Source organism: Nematolebias whitei, chromosome 9, assembly GCF_014905685.2.
Source record: "Nematolebias whitei isolate Nwh7 chromosome 9, NemWhi1, whole genome shotgun sequence".
NCBI lineage: Eukaryota > Metazoa > Chordata > Actinopteri > Cyprinodontiformes > Rivulidae > Nematolebias > Nematolebias whitei.
In genome coordinates this window covers 34,743,171-34,750,461 of record NC_056506.1, presented here as the reverse complement: position 1 = coordinate 34,750,461, position 7,291 = coordinate 34,743,171, and positions in this window count along the sequence as shown.

The following is a 7,291-nucleotide window of genomic DNA, read 5'->3' as shown; positions in this document are numbered from 1 at the left end:
AAATAACGAGCATAACATTATTCATCAAATATCTAACACATTGCTTGAAATAAAAGATCAAGTCACATCCTGGTTTTAAAACCCTTCAGTCCATGAGTTTGTCCCACATTCGCCTCCATATTTTCCTCATGCAAGCTCCATGTCTGTCCTTCTGCCTGATCTGAACTAAAGTGGGATTTTCTACAAATACAAGATCTAAAAACCATCTCTTACTGGTCAGAGCGGGTCAGACACTGCTGCAGACAGACAGACAGACAGAGAGACAGACAGAGACGGTGGTGATGATGAAGATGAGGAGGAGGAGCAGGGAGGGGAGGATCAGAGCCGCCTCAGGGCCCATCAGATTTATCGAACAGGCCCCAGATTGTTTAAGAGACCATGAAACATTTGGTTTTATTTTGAAATGACTCTTCAAAGGGAAGGAGAGAAGAAGAAACGTGATGCGATTAAATGAATAAAAAAAATAAATTAAAATTAATCGAAAGTAAGTCCAGTTTTAAAGACTAATTATGTTTGCAACACGTGCAAATAACTTTTATGATTCACAGTCTTATGCTGTAAGCTGTCATGATAAATACAACTCCTTAATGAACAAAATGTTTATTCGTGCGAAAATGATGACCTACTTTAAGCTGTTTTATTTTCTTCCTTCATTAAAAACACTAAATCAGTTAAATATTAGAAGTTGATCAACCATTTCCTTGTGTTACTGTATCACTTTCAACAGGAAGTGCGCTTTTAGTCTCAATTAGACTGGCTTAACAAAAAATTAAAATAAACTTATTAATCTAACGGAGTTGTTTGTTGCACGAGCGTGAGGGGATTAATTGAAATATTTTAATTCTTCAAATCAAACGAAGCAAATACAAATTAGGAAAACAGTGTTAAATAAAACAGAAATAACGAAGTTATTAAAGAAAGCAGCAAAAGAAGAAACAGCGACACCTTTTGGTGAAAAAAGGAACAAAGAAACTACAAATGTAAAAATGAATAAATTACAACAAAGTTTGTGTTAGCTCGCAGAATAAAATAAATTAAAATGAAAAAGTAAAAAAAAAAAAACAGGGAGAGATTAAAAAACTTTCTTTGGTGCTGTCTGTTTAACACCAACGTTAAAATGCACATAAATGAATGCTATATTATACTTAAAATATATACTTTTAAATAAAGTTGCGCAAGTTGTTTGAATTCAAAGTAAACAATGATGATATGAAATAAAACTTTAATTGACGTATAGCAATAAAAAATAGATGTTTTATGAATTTATGTTAAATAATATTAATGTGTTGCTGTATAATACTGTATATCAGTTGAAAATTATTAATAAACTTGTTGAGACTGAGAAAAATAAAAACTACACAGTAAATATATAAAAGAAGATACAAATTATTATTATTATTATTATTATTTTGATAATATTTAATTTAACAAAATGTCCAGGAGTTTTATTTTTATTTTAGTTTATAATAATCAAAATCATTTTGCTTATTTTTATCAAAATGTCAGTGAAATTAGAATTGATTTAGCTGCAAATCTTGATTTTTAAATCTTAATATTTTCAGAAATAAAACGTTTTAATTGTTAAAATCTTAATGTTGATAAACAATACAAAATAAAAAATGTTTAGAATTAAAGTAATAATTTCATAAACAAATTGGACTGAACATAATAATAAATGCTATAATAATATAATATGTTTGTGATTTTACCAACAGTACACACAAAGCTCTGTCTTAAATATTGGACGTGTTTTTTTATTCATTTTGCTCTTTAATTTCCAGATGTTTGATGATGTTCTCTCAGTTTCTTGTTCTGGACTTTACTCAACTTTATTCAGCTTCATAAATTGTGACATGACATACTGAAAAATGTTCATGCACACAGTAACAACCCTTCATTATGAGTCAACGTTAAACTCACAGAATTTTCTAAAACCCAACATTTTTATCTTTGTGTCACAAAATTCAAAGCAACAAGTTACCTTTAAAATGTTTTGATAATTGTCAATATTTCCTTGTGTTTGGAGGAATCTATCAGTGCAGTAATGTGCAGCACATGTTTATTAACGAGTCTCTGCTGTCAGATTTCTGAAGCAGTGATGATGTCACTATTTCATGACGTCACTTTCAGCTCTCAGTCAGACAAGTTGAACAACCAAAGAGTCAAAAATCAAGTCAGGTGTTGCTTTAGAGGAAAAAGTCCCCCAGAAGCAGAATTTGGATTTGAGCAGGCCTATTCCATTAAACATCAAGGAACAGAAAATAAATTTTGATTAAAATGATACAAACTACATTTTAAATCAATTATTGTCTTTAACATCAAAGATTAAAACAAAAAAAGGAGACTATAACAAGATGGTTTGGTTTAAAAACTGAATAATACAGATTTACAAAAACAGTTCTGTCAGAAATGTTCAAAATCTGATTTAAAGGTTTTCAAAATTAAATGATAGACAAAGAGCTAAAAATACGACCCTGAGAGAAAACAATGAATAAATAAAAAGTAACTTACCGCCCAGTGAGAAAACTGATCATTAACCCCTTTGTCTCCTGGAAAACTTGCGTAAATATAAAAGTTTATACGGCATGCAGGAGCCTCGTGTGAAAGAAGCAGCGCGAGCCCCGCCCCCCCCCCCCCCCCCGCCTCCACGTGAAGCGGCCTGGGTTTTATGCTGATCAGAGCTGACACCGGCCCGCGCGCCGTCAATGGAGTGGGGCACCGTGGAGCACGGCGTTCCCACGAGCCGCATTCCTGCGCGCTCAAGTTCAAACCCCCCCACTACCAACCCCCAGCACCCATTACCATGCAAGGCGTGCGGTGCTGAAGGCCACACAGATCCAACACTCTTCTGTTGGAAAGTTAACTCTAAAAAAAACGTCTGCATGTGTGAGAGTTATTTCATCTGAGATGTTTTGTTTGCACCATGCTCTCCGTTCTTCACACAAGCTCCTCTGGATGCAGCAGAACTTACATTTGGACTTTTTCTGTTTAAAAACAGAAACAAAGCTGTGAAGGCGGATTGGATCGTTTTGTCACTATCTGTTTTGTCTCAAGGTTTTTCTCCTCACAAGCAAGATGAGAGTCAGTAAAAAATATTTTCGTCATAACCTCTTTTCTTTGTCGCCAAGTTCCTAAATGTAACCTTTAAATTAAAATTGCTCTCAATATTCAGACACAACACTGTGAACTTCATAAAGGTCAATTATAACTCGAAGATAAAGTCAACTTCAAATAAAGCTGATATTTATCCCTGAATGTGACGACTTTTGATCATCAAATCATCAAAACAACAACTCTCTGTTTTCCCTTCAATTGTCAGTTTTTATTTTATTTTTAAGAATAAAGTGAAGAACGGAAGTGACATAGTGTTTAACTGAATCATATTAACGCCAGAGGGAAATAAAATTGTCACAGTGTGAATAAAAACACACGTACCGTAGAAATAATGAATAAAATGTGAGGCGGATCGAGCATGGATGCTGAATGCGTGACCTCCTTTATCACTTTTACTGCAGTGGAGATAACGAAGCATGTGATGTTGCTGTAACATTTATTAATGATCCGTTCATCAGTTTGGTGCAACAGTTTTGAACACACATTCATTAAAGAAATGCAACCAGAGTTTCCTGAAGACAAAGAAGTTCAACAGTCGGACACTTTTTCCACTGAAGCTGATGTTCTGGTGAACAGCAGCTCTTCTGCTTCACCTGTTTGCTTTAATTCCTCAATATTCTTCAGTTCATGATCAAGTCGAGCTGATGTTTCCCTCACCACACCACAAACTGTTCCTGTCAGCTTCTGCATCATGTATTTGATCCGAACGAATGTTTAAATGAAAATACAGATGCATTTTCACAACAAGAAATCATGAATGGGGTTTGAGTTTTATGATTATGGAATGTTTTCTATTTATAAAAAAAGGTGAGACGAACTGTTTAGAGGTTTATTGTTCTTAAAAGAAATCAACAAATGGGAGAAATTCTTATTTGTCTTAACTTCCATGATGGTCTGAAGCTAATATTCACCTCAAAGCTAATTATCTAATATCTCTTCTAAGATGTTAGGTCGTTAATCAGTAACAGCGTTGTCAGTTTGTGTGAGCTGTTTGAAGCTTGAGGTGGTTCAGGGGATTTTAAAGTATGAATCGGCAGGCTTCGTCTCAGACAGCTCCTGCACTGGGGGGGGGGGGTGTCCCACAGAAAGTCTGGCTGACTGGTCCCAGAACCCACAGGGAATAAATCAGATTCTCCACTTCTGAATGGAAACAGAAAACTTTAACACGAGGAAGTCTTATTTTTTTTTAAATTATTGTCATTATGCTTCAAAATAACATCAGGACTCTTTTAATAACTGAATCAGGAGAACAAGCAGATCAAACCTCACAACAAATCTCTTGTAATCCGTTTACAACAGGGTGCTTTTCAGCAGCTTCCTTTTTTCCGCGCTCTTTGAAGAGCCTCAGAAAGCCACGGTGCATGTGCTGGACTCTCTGAGGCCCTGTTGGGAGGAACTGATTGATCCGAGCGAAAGGAAGCATCTTATTATGTGTTGACGAGGAGGAGGCTGTCAAGGGTCAGAGGTCAGGTGAACCGGGCCACTCACCCCGAGCCTCCGGAGCGTGCCGCTGACCACAGGCGTGTTGATGGACTTGTAAACAAGTGGACACTGCATTTCCTGACCTTTGGTGTCAGCGGCCGGGCAGCAGACAGATGAGTCTTTAACACACTGATCAGCTTTTGGGTGATGAGTGATACAGTATGGACAGCTCAACGTTGAATATATACGTATATTTACACCTCATTATGCTTGTGACCTTGCAGTATGTTCTCACAGAAAGCAAAATTTTAATAGATTTTTATTTAAAGCATTTTTATTGCCTTTTGTCAGTGCAATTGAAGATGGCCGCCACAGTCATCGCCAACACCAAAGTGGCCACGAGAATCAGTTTTACAGAGTTTGACCTAAAATTCGATGTGGTGGTAGCTGGGAGTTATTCACAAAACATATCTGAGCATGACATTTGTTCTGTCAGGCAGTGGGAGATATGCATTTCTTTAAGGAGCATTTTTTTAAAACACGTTTTCTTGGTGCAATGGCAGCACAGCGTTCTTATTGGAAATTTATCCCCGAGATCTAATGTAATCTAATCTAATCTAATCTAATCAGTCATAAACGATCATCGAGTCACACTTCCTGCTCTCAGCAAACACATCCACACACACTTATAGCACACGTGTTTTGTTTTTTTTAAAACTTCATGTAATAAGATCTTTTATGCATCATAATCTCAAACAGCTCCTTAAACAATAAATTTCTAAAAAAAACACGGTATGTTTTATTAAACCACACTTATTGAATATTATAAGATGAGACCCAATCATATCCTCAGTCAGCTGAGTGACAACAACAAACACAAAAACACATCTGGGCAAGTTCACAACTTGATTGCACTGATTACTTTTAAACTTTGTTGAATAAACAAATATAGGGATGCACGATATTGGCTTTTTGGCTGATATCCGATACCAATCCGATATTATTTTTCCTAGACCTACTTACAGAGACTACTCAGCTGTGGCATTAAAATACTACATTATTTTGTATGGCATTTGTCAATTTGGTCTGCTACCAAATGCAGATGCCAAAAAAAGGGGTTGAAAATGATATAACACTTCAACTTTGATGGAATGGGTCAATGTTCGATATTGAACTTTAACGCAAATATCGGCAGATACCGACACCATGCCGATAATATCGTGCTTCCCTAATTATTATCATTATATTTGAAGCAGGCTAATTATTATTCATTTATTTAAAAAAATTAAAGATGTTTTACTTGGACATTTATAACACTTGAAAATCCCAAGAGCAGTAAAATCCTGGAAATGTTTTGCCATTACTTCGTGGTCATTCGTATCTCAACTCCTCACACACCCACACGCACATACACAAACACACGGACGGACTGCAAAGCAATCATTTTTTACTCAGCCCTGTGGGGTTCTGACAGGTCTGGGAGAGGGTCTGCCTCCGTGTAAGGCAGACTGGCAGGACGGACACCTCCGCGTAGCATCGTTAATTATGGGCATCTGTTTGGATGTTCCAGTCTGGGGCCTTCCAGGGTCCTTGGCTGTTGCCATAGGGACAGTTGAGAACCGTTGGTGGTTTGTGGAGCAGACAGAGACCCCGTTATTCTCCTGAGAGGTGGCCAGACATGACCCCCCACGATTCTCCCCTTTTGATTTGGGTGGGAATCAGTAAGCAGTGAGCCAGGAGAGACACACATTGTTTCAGGCTCAGTCTGCAGGCTGTGGGTGCAAATCCTGTTAGACGTCAACAAAATGGCAAAAAAGCAAAATCACATTGGGCTTTGGTGCCTGAATGATTCACATAATGAACCCCTCTTTTGGTAGATAGATAGATAGATAGATAGATAGATAGATAGATAGATAGATAGATAGATAGATAGATAGATAGATAGATAGATAGATAGATAGATAGATAGATAGATAGATAGATAGATAGATTGATATACATGTTGTTTTGTTTCTTTTGACTTCTTCCTTCTGAAGGGGTTTCTATAGCAAGCAAACTCGCTTAAAAAGTTGACAATTATTTTATTACGGATGCCCTTCTTGATGCAACCTGGGGTCGAACCTTCAGCCTTAGGATTATGAGACCATGACACAGACAACCAAGCTACTATGGCCCCTGATCACAATTTTTACATGCCAGTCAAAAACTGGAACAGCTGTAGTGTTAAAACTGGGTGAGGAACATTCAAACTTTGTTATCGAGATGAGCCGGACGGCAGTAAAGTGTTGCAAACACCACAAAAAGAGCACAGCATCAAAATGTGAGTTAGTTAAAGTACATGAGTGAGGTTTCTCCAGATATAAAAGCAGACTAACATGTGCTGATCAAGGTATGTTAAAATAGACCAGCCAACACAACATTGCCTTCAAAATCTGAAGAAATTCAACAATTCAGAATGAACAGATACCTGTGAAACCCACCTACTGTATCTACTGTCTAGTAAAGTTGGCTAGATGTGGTCTTTATGGATGAACTGCAGCCAAAAAGTCAAACCTACAATGTAAAAAAAAGATAGATAGATAGCATGTTCTGATTATACAGAAAAAGACACATGAAATAATCCAGAAAAGAAGCAAAATACACAAATTCAGAAAAAGACAATATGCACATACACAAGGTCGTAGGGAGTATTACATTCACGATTAACCTATGTATGTATACATATATATATATATATATATATATATATATGTAT